Source organism: Tachypleus tridentatus, chromosome 10 (assembly GCF_004210375.1).
Source record: "Tachypleus tridentatus isolate NWPU-2018 chromosome 10, ASM421037v1, whole genome shotgun sequence".
NCBI lineage: Eukaryota > Metazoa > Arthropoda > Merostomata > Xiphosura > Limulidae > Tachypleus > Tachypleus tridentatus.
Window position 1 is genome coordinate 95,040,905 of NC_134834.1, and position 14,529 is coordinate 95,055,433.

The following is a 14,529-nucleotide window of genomic DNA, read 5'->3' on the forward strand; positions in this document are numbered from 1 at the left end:
TATGAATGATTGAAGCAGTTAGAGATAAAACTATTTTCTGCTATTTTCCCTTCCACCTTACTAACTTCAAATTGGCAGAAGTGCACGATATTTTTCTTTAGACTTTATTATGGGCAACATTAAATGATCATAGTCCTTCAATGCAATTGACAAGTGGTAGCTAGAGCCGAGCCCCGGTGAGCTAACAGTACAACCAGAGGTTTCGTTTATTCTGCTAAACAGTTTCAAGCAGAAACATATTAAACTACGTAAATAGTTGGAGTAAATTAAACAGATTCTTAATTTTTCCCACATTTTCGACCCGTTATGGCAATGTGACCAATGCACTCAGTTCTAAATCTGAGGGACGTGGTATCGAATTCCCGTCACACCAAACATGGTCGCCCTTTCAGCCGTGGGGGCGTTTATGTGACGGTTAATCCCACTATTCGTTGGTAAAAGATTAGACCAAGAGTTGGCGGTGGGTGGTGATGACTAGCTGCCTTCCCTCTAGTCTTACACTGCTAAATTAGGGAGGCTAACGCAGATAGCCCTCGTGTAGCTTTTCGCGAAATCCAAAAACAAACAAATCATTTACGGCACATAGAATAGTTTATTTTGTTACATTTTTAAGTACAATTTCAAAGCATAAAAAAATTCGTATTGAATGACGACATTTATTTTCCAAGAAATAAGAAATAAAGATTGTTTGTTTGTTCTGAATTTCGCGCAAAGCTACTCGAGGGCTATCTGTGCTAGCTGTCCCTGATTTAGCAGTGTAAGACTAGAGCGGGGTTACCACACTTTTTCACAGGGCGCCAGATTACTTGGGGAATGAGAATCCCGGGCCGCATGATCATTATGTTCAATACTCATAAGCTAGAACGAAAGCTCTCTGTAAAAGACTTAACACTAAGTTTAGGATGCCACATTAGCCATGTGGGAGTAGCATGCAATATACACATATAATAAAAAAACAAACAGAAATACAACCAACATTTTTATTTGCCAAAAGGTTATCAAAGAAGGTGACATTAGCAAAAACAATTGTCATATCGCACATAGTGAGTACATATCTGAATTTCACTAAGCCGCAAAAAAGTTAGTGAGATTTATGAAATTGGCGTTTGGCTTTCAAAATATCTTCAATGTTCGGTTTTGAATTGCTGCATCCAATCATTAAAATTACTTTCAAATGTTCATCACTCAACCTTGATCGATGTACCGACTTTGTATACTTCATTTTTGAAAATGATTGTTCACAGATATAAGTTGTTCCGAACACTAATGCCATACCAGATGCGAAGTGCTTCAGCTTTGGAAAATCATCTTCAGGTATGCAGCTGTAAAATTCAATAAGTTGCCCCTCTCTGTGTTTTGCTTTCACCAAGTCATTTCCTTGAAAATCGATTACCTCCAGCTGAAGTTCCACTGACACGTCATCAATGACACAATCAAAAGGATTCTGAAAAAGGAGAATGTCACTTTCGATTCTGTCGAGATCCGAAAATATCTCTAAAAATGCTTATTTAAATCGCCAATAATCTTTTTCTGAAACTCCAGGTTGACATCTTCTATGATTCCAGCATGAAACACATTGAAACACTGAAAATGAGAGAGGTTTCCTCCTTCCAAATTTTTTTCAAACAATGACAGCTTTCTCCAAAATCCTTTAACGATTCTATAGAAATCAGAGACAAGGTTATTCTTCCCCTGAAGTTTCAAGTTCAATTCATTCATGTGGGATGTGATGTCAACCAAAATAGACAACTTTGACAACCAGGTTGGATCCGACAGAAGCAGATCGGCTCTATATTTCTCGATAAGAAATATGTTTATTTCTCTTCTCAGCTTGGAAAAACGAGAAAAGACTTTACCGCAGCTGAGCCACCTCACCGCCATGTGATAAGGCAAGTCACAGAAATCCGAATCAATTTCTTCTCCAGTTGTTCTTCCGTGCATGCTGCAAACTGATGCCAACTCTTCCATGATCTGAAAGTCCAAATTAACTCCACCAATGAACACGACAGATTAGTAGACTCATCCAGTGCCAGAGAATGTCATAGGAAGTTTCTAGCTTTTTGGCGTATCTGTAATGGGATGTTCTCTCCAAGTTCTTGTGCTCTCCGTACAACTGAAGTTGCTGAAAGGCTGATACTTTCAAACAAATTGGCTTTTTCAGAACACAACTCATTTGCTGCTTCCATCATACACTCTTTGATGAAGTTGCCGTCAGTAAAAGGTTTTTCTCGCTCTGCCATCCTCTGCACTATTTTATAACTTATACGAGTGACAGATTCATTTTCAGCAAACTTTCTCGTGAAAAGATTCTTTTGATATTGAAAAACACGTGTCATGGATTCAAATTTCTCAGAACGGAACTTTCATGAAAATTTCAAATATGTTGATAGATGTTTTGTTTCATAGTGACGCCGAAGATTGTACTCTTTCAAAACGGCAACACTTTCGGTGCGTATCACACAAGTAGCTTTCTGGTTTCCACAAAGAAGTACTTTTTCCCCCATTCTTCATTGAAAGCACAACACTCAGGGTCCACTTTTCTTCTTTTAAAAAACAGGATCTGAAAATGAAAAACACAGAACGCTGTGAGAAAAGTATTGTACTGGTCCAAGAACGTACAAACAAAATATATTGAAACGTACGTTTGCCACGACACTTACCTAAGAACGAGTTACGAAAAGCGCAGAACCCGACTACTAAGATAAATGAGCTTGCTGAAGCGGTAACCCTAGGCCTAAATTTACAAGAGGAGTCGATAGGACGAGGGTTAAGTCTGTACTTGTTTTCGAAATATTTATGATTTCATAGATACGTGCCTCGATATGAATAAACGGGCAGCAAGGACGAAAGAAGAATTTTCCTGTTGGTTATAAATGCGCGTGACAGCTTTGTTTCTTTTATCATAACATCTTGTGTTTGCTAGCTTAAAGCGACCATCGGTATGATTTATTTTGTTATGACATTCGGACATTTGATGAAATGTCACTTTTTATTTCTAAGCGGCTAGCTGCTGGCGGGCCGGACAAAACGACCTCGAGAGCCGTAGTTTGGTGACCCCTGGACTAGAGGAAAGGCAGCTAGTCATCATCACGTGGCGCAAACTCTTGGGCTACTCTTTACCAACGAATAGTAGGACTGACCGTCACATTATCGCTAAAAGACGATCATGTTTAGTGTGGCTGGGATTCGAACTCGATACCCTTGGATTACGAGTCGAACGCCTTAGCACGCTTGGCCATGACAGGATAAGAAAGAAAGAAACATGAGGAGTGCTATAGTAACTGAATACCACACACATGAAATGTTAAGCCTTTTTCTTAAGCCTTATTCTCTCTTAACGTATTCAATTTGTCCTAGAATGTTATAATAATGCTCAAATATCTTCGCTCGCAAAGCTTAGAGAATAATAATTTAAAACATATTATGGATCATTTATCTTTAGACAGCAAAGAATGTAAACGCCAGGGATATTTGTTAAATGCATTTCTAAATCGCTTTGTCTTTTAGTTGTAACTCATTGAAATTATCCTCGAATTTTATAAAAATATTTAAACTCTCTTTATGAGAATTTTGGAAAAATATAAAACATTATTTTTGTCTCTCTCTTTCATCCGCCATACAGAAGAGATCGTAAGTGTTCATCTATCTTGATAGATTGTTATAAATTCAACTTCTGAGTACAAACATAGGCAAAAGACATACTTATGTCTAACTGAGTTCATAATGTTAGTAAGGGTTAATATAGGAAATGCATAACGGGGCTCGGGGCTAATAAACCATGCTTTCGAAAAAAACACACACATTCAACCCACAGGCGGCTAGGACCCTGGGAAAGTTTCTCCATAAAATCCCATTTCTAGTCATTTTCCCACCTCACCCTCACCTATGAATTCGTGATGAATGCAATGTTACCTTAATACATGAAAAGCTGTATCCTTTGTATGTAATTTAAAAAAAACGTCCATAAAAGCTACAAAACACAAAATATAAAACTGCAAATTTGTACATACCCCCCGCTTGGACCCCACAAACCGAATGTGATGATGAACTATCAGTAGATGAAAAACAGTGATAAAAAACACAAACTCAAAACTGGAAATTTGTGTGCAATCTCCCCATGAACCTGATGAAACTCCATGCTAATTTTGAGAAGACCCTCCCCGCCCTGTCAAATAATTACATGAACACACAACAGACAGTACTATTATATTTATATTGGTAAATATTATACATAAACATAACTCATAAACGGCACTAAATCTTAAACATAGGTATTTGAGCCATATTATATTTATTTCGCCTTTTAAAACGTATATTATGTTTTTAGGTAAACGTATTTTTTATAATACTGCTATAAAATAAAAACCATTGTGTAAATGCTACTTTAGTACTATACTGTTACCTGTACTTTCTGTAATAACTGATAGTTATACACATATGATTTGTTTGTTTTTGAATTTCGCGCAAAGCTACTCGAGAGCTATCTGAGCCAGCCGTCCCTAATTTAGCAGTGTAAGACTAGAGGGAAGGCAGCTAGCCATCACCACCCACCGCTATCTCTTGAGCTACTCTTTTACCAACGAATAATGGGATTGACCATCACATTATAGCGACCCTATGGTTGAAATGGCGAGCATATTTGATGTAACGGGGATTCGCATCAGCGATCCTAGGATTACGAGTCGAGTGGCTTAACCACCTGGCCATGCTCGACCCTACACGTATGGTAAGAGAATGCCTATGAATTCTAAGTTAGGCCATTTTGTCAAAAGTGGTGATGAAGTAAATTATTGTTTAAGTTAAAAAAAACTAATATTAATAGAGAATATTTTTCTCAATCTGTTGTATATATAAAAAGTATTCATAATGTAAATATAATAACCTATCTAACATTTGTTTGTAAATGTAACCAAGACTTCGAAGTCACGTTTATCGTATACTTAGCGTACATTGTTGTTTTAACAACAAGGTTACAAACAAAAGAAACTGTATATAATATATATAATCAATTGTAAATACAGTAATTTCACTAAAATAAATAAAGATGCAAATGAATTTTTCATGTTAATTCATTACCTTTATGTGCCTTGTAAAGTATCAGAATATATTACAAAACCAATGTAAAATTGTTAACTATATCTGTAAACTTTACATCCAAAATGTTCGTGCTTTTATTTTTTGTACTTAAGAGGCGAGGAACCTTAGTTATACCGCATACTGATTGCGCGAAAGAAAATAATTCCAGGTTTCAGATGATATAAATATGATTTAGACATTTTTAGGAACAAGAAATCTAGTTAAAAACAACAAAATAATTATTAGAACAATTTATTCTTATAGTTCTTGATACAATAACTTTTAAATACAATAACTTTTAAAATTTACTGTTTTAAAATTAATATGGAAATAAAATCGTTTGGTATACATATATACTAAACCTACGCATTGCCATCTTTTAATCGTCTGCTAAGAAGTCTTCTCTACGTGAGCAAAAACTTACTTGTCTCCTCTATCAGAAATTCTAAAGGTGGATAAAACACGACAGTTAATGTTTTATTTATTTGTTTAATCTAAACCAATGTTAATAAAACTTACATAAAAATATATTGAAATATCAACATTTACCTTTTAATTTTATTTTTGGGGAAACGTAAGTTTTCTATGGGTTATACTGGGAATAAAGAACAATAACATTTTTAAGACCATAAAATTCGAGTTCTCAAATGTTATGTTTCGTCTATTGTACAATATGGACGCTAGGGATGAAGAATAGCTAAAAACGTTGCAGAACAACGAAATATGGTATTGGAGAAGAATGCCCACAGCAATATCCACTGAATTAGGGCTAGAAAGAGCAATAGCATATAAATATCCGTTAAGAAACACCAGAAGTAGACATTCAATGTTTCTAGAGCATGACATCGCGAAGAAGGCTTAGAATAGAAAATACTGATATGAAGTATTACGGGAGATAGAGAGACAGGGTAAAGTTTGCGAAGATCATTACGAAGTGGATTGACAATCCACCATTAAAATATAATGACACCTCCCAGTTAAGACAGCGGTAAGTCTACATATTTACAACGCTAAAATGAAGGGTTCGATTTCCCTCGATGGACACAGCAGGTAGCCCTATGTGGCTTTGCTATAAGGAAAAACACACTCACAGGTAATGACATTATACAATTAACCCAATATAAAGATAGCGGAAGAACCAATATCTGCTCGTAAAAGAAGACACAAGAGGGAGAGAATACCCGTTATGATGGGTGTCGAAAGGTTAATGCAAATCTTTGAAATCAGAAAAAAAAAATGTCAAGTTTGATTGAAAACTTTGCTCATGCTAATCTGAAGAATCTGAACATCTCACGTTCTCAATTTATTTTTCAATTAAAATATTTGTGTTGATTCACCCACTTTTCCGAGGTTCAATGATTCGTTGCATTTACACTGGTTAAACCCTATCCAGGGCTGACTGCAGTCTTGAATAACATCTACGAAAATAACTAAAAATTGTAATTAAATTCTGAACATCTTTATTAACTGAAGAAACATCAGGTTTAGCAGATTAAATTGAATTTTCTTTGCTTAGGAAATTTCGATCACGTTTTAAGGAAACTTGATGAGTTCCTAATTGCCAATCTACGTGTTTCTTTCCTTCTAAAAGACCTAATTCACTATAATTCTAAGTAGCATATAATTTTCAATCATAGTGCTCAAATAAGACTTTTCACGGATTTTAAACTAAGTTAAGCCTAATCTAGTTCTCTTCAATATAAGAAATTTTCACGTTTATGTGTTTTTATTACTACTTACTTTTCTATTTCTTCAGATTAAACTGCGGCATTTTTAAATAAAACTAATTTAACATTAGTGCTTATAGATGTTTTTTTCAAAACAAAAATAATTTTAATATATTCTATGACCGTTCTTGTCCACTTATTTCCCAAAATAAGTAAGAACTTCGACGTTCAGAAACGCATAATGATTTATTTTACAATGTTAAAAGAAAAATATACATTTAAAAGTCTGTACCATTAAACCCTACATGTTTCGAGAGAACTTGATTTACATTTAAAAGTTATTTTATCAGCTTTTATGAGGTGTAATTTTTGTTTTGTTTTGGTAACCAATGTCATGGTAATAGAAACGAAAAACAAAATAACTAACTGTTATTCTATGTAGAGTTACATAGTTTATATCTTGTAATATCTTTTTGTTTTATTTATACTTTCCATTTTTTGATAAGTTTCCATACAAGGCTTAGGATGAGATATTTACACATAACTGGTCCTAATGTAACTGATAGATTAAAGAAAACATCACGATCTCTTTGGCTACTTTTCTCTGAACAAATAATTGTTTCAGGACCCAAAAGTGCGAAACGTTTTTTGTTTTTTTTTTGAATTTCGCGCAAAGCTACTCGAGGGCTATCTTCGCTAGCCGTTCCTAATTTAGCCGTGTAAGACTAGAGGGAAGGCAGCTAGTCATCACCACCCACCGCCAACTCTTGGGCTACTCTTTACCAACGAATAGTGGGATTGACCGTCACATTATAACGCCCCACGCCTAAAAGGGCGAGCATGTTTGGTGCGACTGGGATTCAAACCCGCGACCCTTGGATTACCAGTCGAACGCCTTAACACGCTTGACCATGCCGGGCCGTGTTTTATGGTATCAAGTCGCCAACCCTCAGATTGACATTCTGGGTACACTACCTCTTTGGCCATACTCAACACTTAATGATAAATAACTAACAGGGACTGTTTATTTTGTAATTTATAGTCAGCACAATGATTTTTTGCAATGATTTCATAAGTAAGAGCTTTTAAAAAACAATAAAAACAGGACTGCTGTAGGAGATTATTCAGAAATGTTTTTCAAAAGTTTCCTCCAGATGTTCTGTATAAACGGGACATAAGTCTTGTTAAGCTCGCTTTAACCCTTGTCTGCGGCTGAGTTACACAATAATCATTCAAACGAGGTTACGTATGCTTGGTCAAGATTCTTTATGATATATCCTCTTAGGTGGGGGTAATCTTTAGTCAATTTTTAAAGACAAGTTTCAAATTTGTACTCGGATGATCTCAGTGGACTTAAAGGGTCGACAAAGAAGTATCTAGATTGTTTCTTCAAATGTTACAAACAGGTTTTCTGCTGGAATAATTAGACTCATGTACAATGCCTGATGTTAAATATAGACGGTTCAGTGATCAACATAAAAAAAATCAAACAAAACGTAAAATAATAGCTACTGGAATACTGGGACAAGTGTAATAGCTACTAGAATACTGGGACAAGTGTAATAGCTACTAAAATACTGGGACAAGTGTAATAGATACTAGAATACTGGGACAAGTGTAATAGATACTAGAATACTGGGACAAGTGTAATAGATACTAGAATACTGTGACAAGTGTAATAGCTACTAGAATACTGGGACAAGTGTAATAGATACTAGAATACTGGGACAAGTGTAATAGCTACTAGAATACTGGGACAAGGGTAATAGCTACTAGAATACTGGGACAAGTGAATGCTGAATTGGAGCAGTTATGTGGCCCTGTGTAAAATCTAGTGATATGTAGGACTGAGTTCAAGGCTTTAAAGGTGTGTATAGCATTGCAACTTGGCCATTTATTATTGTAGTTTGAGGTAACACGTTTGTAAAAACCTTCCTTTGTAGTTTCATTGGAAGAATTTCTCAAGCACATCAACCACAGATTATAGAAAAGTATTCATCAATAACTCGTGAAGTAGCTACTTATTGCCCCTATATAGTTCCACATTGTTCTCAAGAAAGCTTTGCTCTTAACCAAACTGCTTCTATAATGACATGGTTGAGTGTTTTCACATTGGACCAGACTCTGGACCTAAAGAAGAAACCACCCACAGTTATTATTTGGGTTGGAATCAATCTAACAGGTTTACACTGAAGACACAGGTTCAACAGAAACATTAACTGATAACTACATTGCCAGATGTGCAACAAGGTTCATGATGATCATAAAATCTTAAATGGAAAAAGGAACTTATTAGCCTCCAACAAAACCTCCTCTTACTATTTATCCAATCTTTTCTTGAACTCTGGTAAATTTTCTGTCTCTACCTCCCTTGAAGGCATGTCATTAAAAAAGCCAACCAACCTCTTTCAAAATTAATATTGTCTAATCTGCAGACATCTAATCCTACATTGTTTTTACTGCTAAACACAAAAACGTTTGATGGATCTATATTATCAATATCCTTAATAATTTTAAACGCCTCAATCAATTACACTCTGACCATGATTGTTTCTAGACAATTAGAGCTTTTAGTCTCGCCTCAAAGGATAATCCCACCATCCCAGGTATCATCCTAGTGGCTCAATGTTATTCTTGAGAAAGGGAGTCCAAACCTGTATACGAGGAGGTTTTATAAATGGTCTATACGATGAAACAATAACATATTTTGTCTTGTATCCAATATTTCTATAGATACTACCCAAAATCCTATTAGCTCCATTTCCAGCTACAACACGATGATTAGATGACTTAAGTGATTTTTCGATCGTAACATCAAAATCTTTTTGTTTTCACTGTAGTATTTAATATATTCCTATCTAAATTATACGAATAATTTGAGATATGAAAACCTACATGCATCACCTTACATTTTGGATACTTAAGTCTCACCTGCCACGTATTCGCTCAATACATCAAACGATCTAAAACTCCCTCTGAGTTTGCGGCATCTTTGATGCAGTTAATCACCCCAAAAATTTTAATATCATTCGCAAACTTAAATATTTTACTAGAGATTCAATAATCATTATCATTGGTATAAATAACAACAAATAGAAGACCTAGCACAGAGCCACCATTGTACCCTCTAACGTGCTAAACGGGCATTTTCAGACCAAGGAATCATTACTATACCACTCTTGTAGCAAAATATGTCTTTGGAGAGATGACAAATGCTGTAAGATCCATAGTAAGTAGTAGTAGCTTAGAACCAGCTAGTTTAGACTAATGGATATTGAAATGATTTTGTCCACCATCTTTCATTAACACAGTAGTCAACTTGTACAAAGTGAATAGTGACTGGTTTAATCACATCTAGATTTTTCATAACGTAATTCGTTGTATGTACGATACATGGATGAGATTATGTTTTAATGGACGTTGGAACAGCCACGACCTTACTTGATGTTATTGTTTCTTAGTTATTTTGAGAGGAACCACCACTTGAAATACCTACACAAACTTCATTCTGGTTCACAGAGTCAAAATGAATCTAATTAAATAGATAAGTTTCTCACTATGTCTTATCACTGTTTCTCAGTAAATAGAAGTAATTGTTTCTTATCCTCTCTTTTCAGATAATGGTATCTTGGAGTGAACCAAGCGCAAAACTTGTCATTCAGTTTTGTTTGTGCATCATGTGAATTGGAAATCTATAGAAATATCATCCTTTTGAAAGAAAATGGACTAGAGAGCAATGTACTGGAGATATATAAATACGTCATTCTGTGTCAAGAGGGCTGGAATTGAAAACAGTGGGCTGAATATGTACATGTTGGCTAGGAATGTTGATGCTCCTAACTATGAAAGGTACCCTTCTTATGCTTAACGTGAAGGAACTCAACCCTGATTTAACTGATGGATTAAAAGGAAGGAAGTAACGCAAACGTTTGGGCTACCCTTGTGTATGTGTGTGTTTTGTTATAGCAAAGTCACATTAGACCATCCATTGCATCTACCGAGGAGAGGCAAGCCTTAATGCTAGTGTTGTGAATTTGAAGTCTCACTTCAATCCTACCGTCTCTAATGGTAGAACTAATGTACAAAATACAATGTTTCTCTCCAGAAATCAAGCACATTTGATTGAAAAGTACTTGCTGTACATGTATTGTGCCATTGCTGATTTGTAATTAACTACTTACTGTTACTGTTACAAACTGCCAGTTGCAGTACTAATCCATCTAACGTTTGCCATTTACATGGTTGTGTAGACCTCTAGGGTAACGCTGTGTTATTGTTAGGAATCACAGAAATGTGGTAGCTAATACTAAGTGCATCTGATACAAGTATGTGAAAATTTGTTTTCCAACGGCATTTACTTAGAGACGTCGAGACGCTAGCTAAGTTTGTGAAGAGAACCGGTAGGGGGCCTGCTATATTTCAGGATTGTGAACTAAAAAGGAAAAGAAAGAGATCCACCTAATTTTATGTTTGGACCAGACATATGACTATCCACCTGGTTAAAATATACTAGAGTGTCAACAGTTATATTATACTAGCTGTATTCAGCAATGATTGATGTACGTTAATAAGCTAATTAGCAGCTGGCTAAACGGTATTCAGTTCAGAAGAGCATTTACAAAAGAAAAAGCAAAAAGTATCTGATTAAAGAAATGTTGCCTTGTGACTGGGTACTGAGGGGGTTGACGAGTTAAACGCTCTAACCACATGGCCATGACAGCCCAGAATTGGAAGCAACTAGATTCCAACTGTTTAATACTCTGTGGTGATAAAAGTATTTTTGCAATCACCTATGTTATTTCTAGCATTTTTAGTTGAAAATAACATGATTTGTGTGGTGAACTGTGGTTGGGACAGTTTCAACTGTGCGAATATATTTTTAAAATTGAAAATAAGATGATTTGGGTGTTCAAATATGGTTAGAATATATTATATATATTTTGTAATTGAGAATAACATGATTTGGGTGTTTAAATATGTTTAGAATAGATTATATATATTTTATAATTGAAAATAACATGATTTGGATGTTTAAATATGGTTAGAATAGATTATATATATTTTGTAATTGAAAATAACATGATTTGGGTGTTTAAATATGGTTAGAATAGACTATATATATTTTGTAATTGAAAATAACATGATTTGGGTGTTTAAATATGGTTAGAATAGACTATATATATTTTGTAATTGAAAATAACATGATTTGGGTGTTTAAATATGGTTAGAATAGACTATATATATTTTGTAATTGAAAATAACATGATTTGGGTGTTTAAATATGGTTAGAATAGACTATATATATTTTTGTAATTGAAAATAACATGATTTGGGTGTTTAAATATGGTTAGAATAGACTATATATATTTTGTAATTGAAAATAACATGATTTGGGTGTTTAAATATGGTTAGAATAGACTATATATATTTTGTAATTGAAAATAACATGATTTGGGTGTTTAAATATGGTTAGAATATATTATATATATTTTGTAATTGAAAATAACATGATTTGGGTGTTTAAATATGGTTAGAATAGACTATATATATTTTGTAATTGAAAATAACATGATTTGGGTGTTTAAATATGGTTAGAATAGACTATATATATTTTGTAATTGAAAATAACATGATTTGGGTGTTTAAATATGGTTAGAATAGACTATATATATTTTGTAATTGAAAATAACATGATTTGGGTGTTTAAATATGGTTAGAATAGACTATATATATTTTGTAATTGAAAATAACATGATTTGGGTGTTTAAATATGGTTAGAATATATTATATATATTTTGTAATTGAAAATAACATGATTTGGGTGTTTAAATATGGTTAGAATAGACTATATATATTTTGTAATTGAAAATAACATGATTTGGGTGTTTAAATATGGTTAGAATATATTATATATATTTTGTAATTGAAAATAACATGATTTGGGTGTTTAAATATGGTTAGAATATATTATATATATTTTGTAATTAAAAATAACATGATTTGGGTGTTTAAATATGGTTAGAATAGACTATATATATTTTGTAATTGAAAATAACATGATTTGGGTGTTTAAATATGGTTAGAATAGATTATATATATTTTGTAATTGAAAATAACATGATTTGGGTGTTTAAATATGGTTAGAATAGATTATATATATTTTGCAATTGAAAATAACATGATTTGGGTGTTTAAATATGGTTAGAATAGACTATATATATTTTGCAATTGAAAATAACATGATTTGGGTGTTTAAATATGGTTAGAATATATTATATATATTTTGTAATTAAAAATAACATGATTTGGGTGTTTAAATATGGTTAGAATAGACTATATATATTTTGCAATTGAAAATAACATGATTTGGGTGTTTAAATATGGTTAGAATATATTATATATATTTTGTAATTGAAAATAACATGATTTGGGTGTTTAAATATGGTTAGAATAGATTATATATATTTTGTAATTGAAAATAACATGATTTGGGTGTTTAAATATGGTTAGAATAGACTATATATATTTTGTAATTGAAAATAACATGATTTGGGTGTTTAAATATGGTTAGAATAGACTATATATATTTTGTAATTGAAAATAACATGATTTGGGTGTTTAAATATGGTTAGAATAGACTATATATATTTTGTAATTGAAAATAACATGATTTGGGTGTTTAAATATGGTTAGAATAGACTATATATATTTTGTAATTGAAAATAACATGATTTGGGTGTTTAAATATGGTTAGAATAGACTATATATATTTTGTAATTGAAAATAACATGATTTGGGTGTTTAAATATGGTTAGAATATATTATATATATTTTGTAATTGAAAATAACATGATTTGGGTGTTTAAATATGGTTAGAATAGATTATATATATTTTGTAATTAAAAATAACATGATTTGGGTGGTTGGAACAGTTTATTTCTGCTGATATTTTCCATAGTTACTTTAATTTACATGATGAGGTAGATGATGCTTGCCAACTATTCCAGCAGGCCTAGCATGGCTTGGTATCCGACTCACAATCTGTGGATGCTGGGTTTGAATCCCCCGTCACAGTGAGTGTGCTTCCCCTTTCAGCCAAGAGGGCTCTACAAATTATGGTCAATTCTACTATTAGTTAGTGGAAAAGAAGTCCAGGAGTCGGCAATGGACAATATTAATTAATCGCTTTCCTTTTAATCTATTTATTACTAAATTAGGGGCAACTATCGCAGAAAGCCCTTGTGTAGATTTTCTTGAAATTCAAATCCAAACACTGTTTCTTTTAGAATAAAAAATAGAAATAATGCGCGTATCGTTTTCATGTACTTTTGACTGAGATGTATATTTAAAGCATTTATGAACTTTGTAGATATTACTGAAATTAATCTTAATATTATTTCTAAACTAGGTAGAGAAATGTATCTTAAATACAGTTATTGAGGGATTATATAATATTTTTGTGTTTGTAAGGTGAATGCGCTTTTGGATTTATTTTGATGTACTTTTGGATTATTTGCTTGAAGTTATTTTATTTTATTTATTCATTTGGGTTATACGTTAGATTTAGGACTTTATATCAAATTGATTTTGAGCGCGCAGATCAGTAAGCCACATGACAAACAGCTGGTTTAAAGTTGAGATTAAAAGTTCAAGTAGAACGGATTTTATCAGAACTATATTTTAAGATTATTCATCATTTCATAATATTGATAAACTTTGGGACAAACATTTGTTCAGATTGCGGTTTTAAAATATTTAAGATGATAATATTCCTTGTACTAAATTG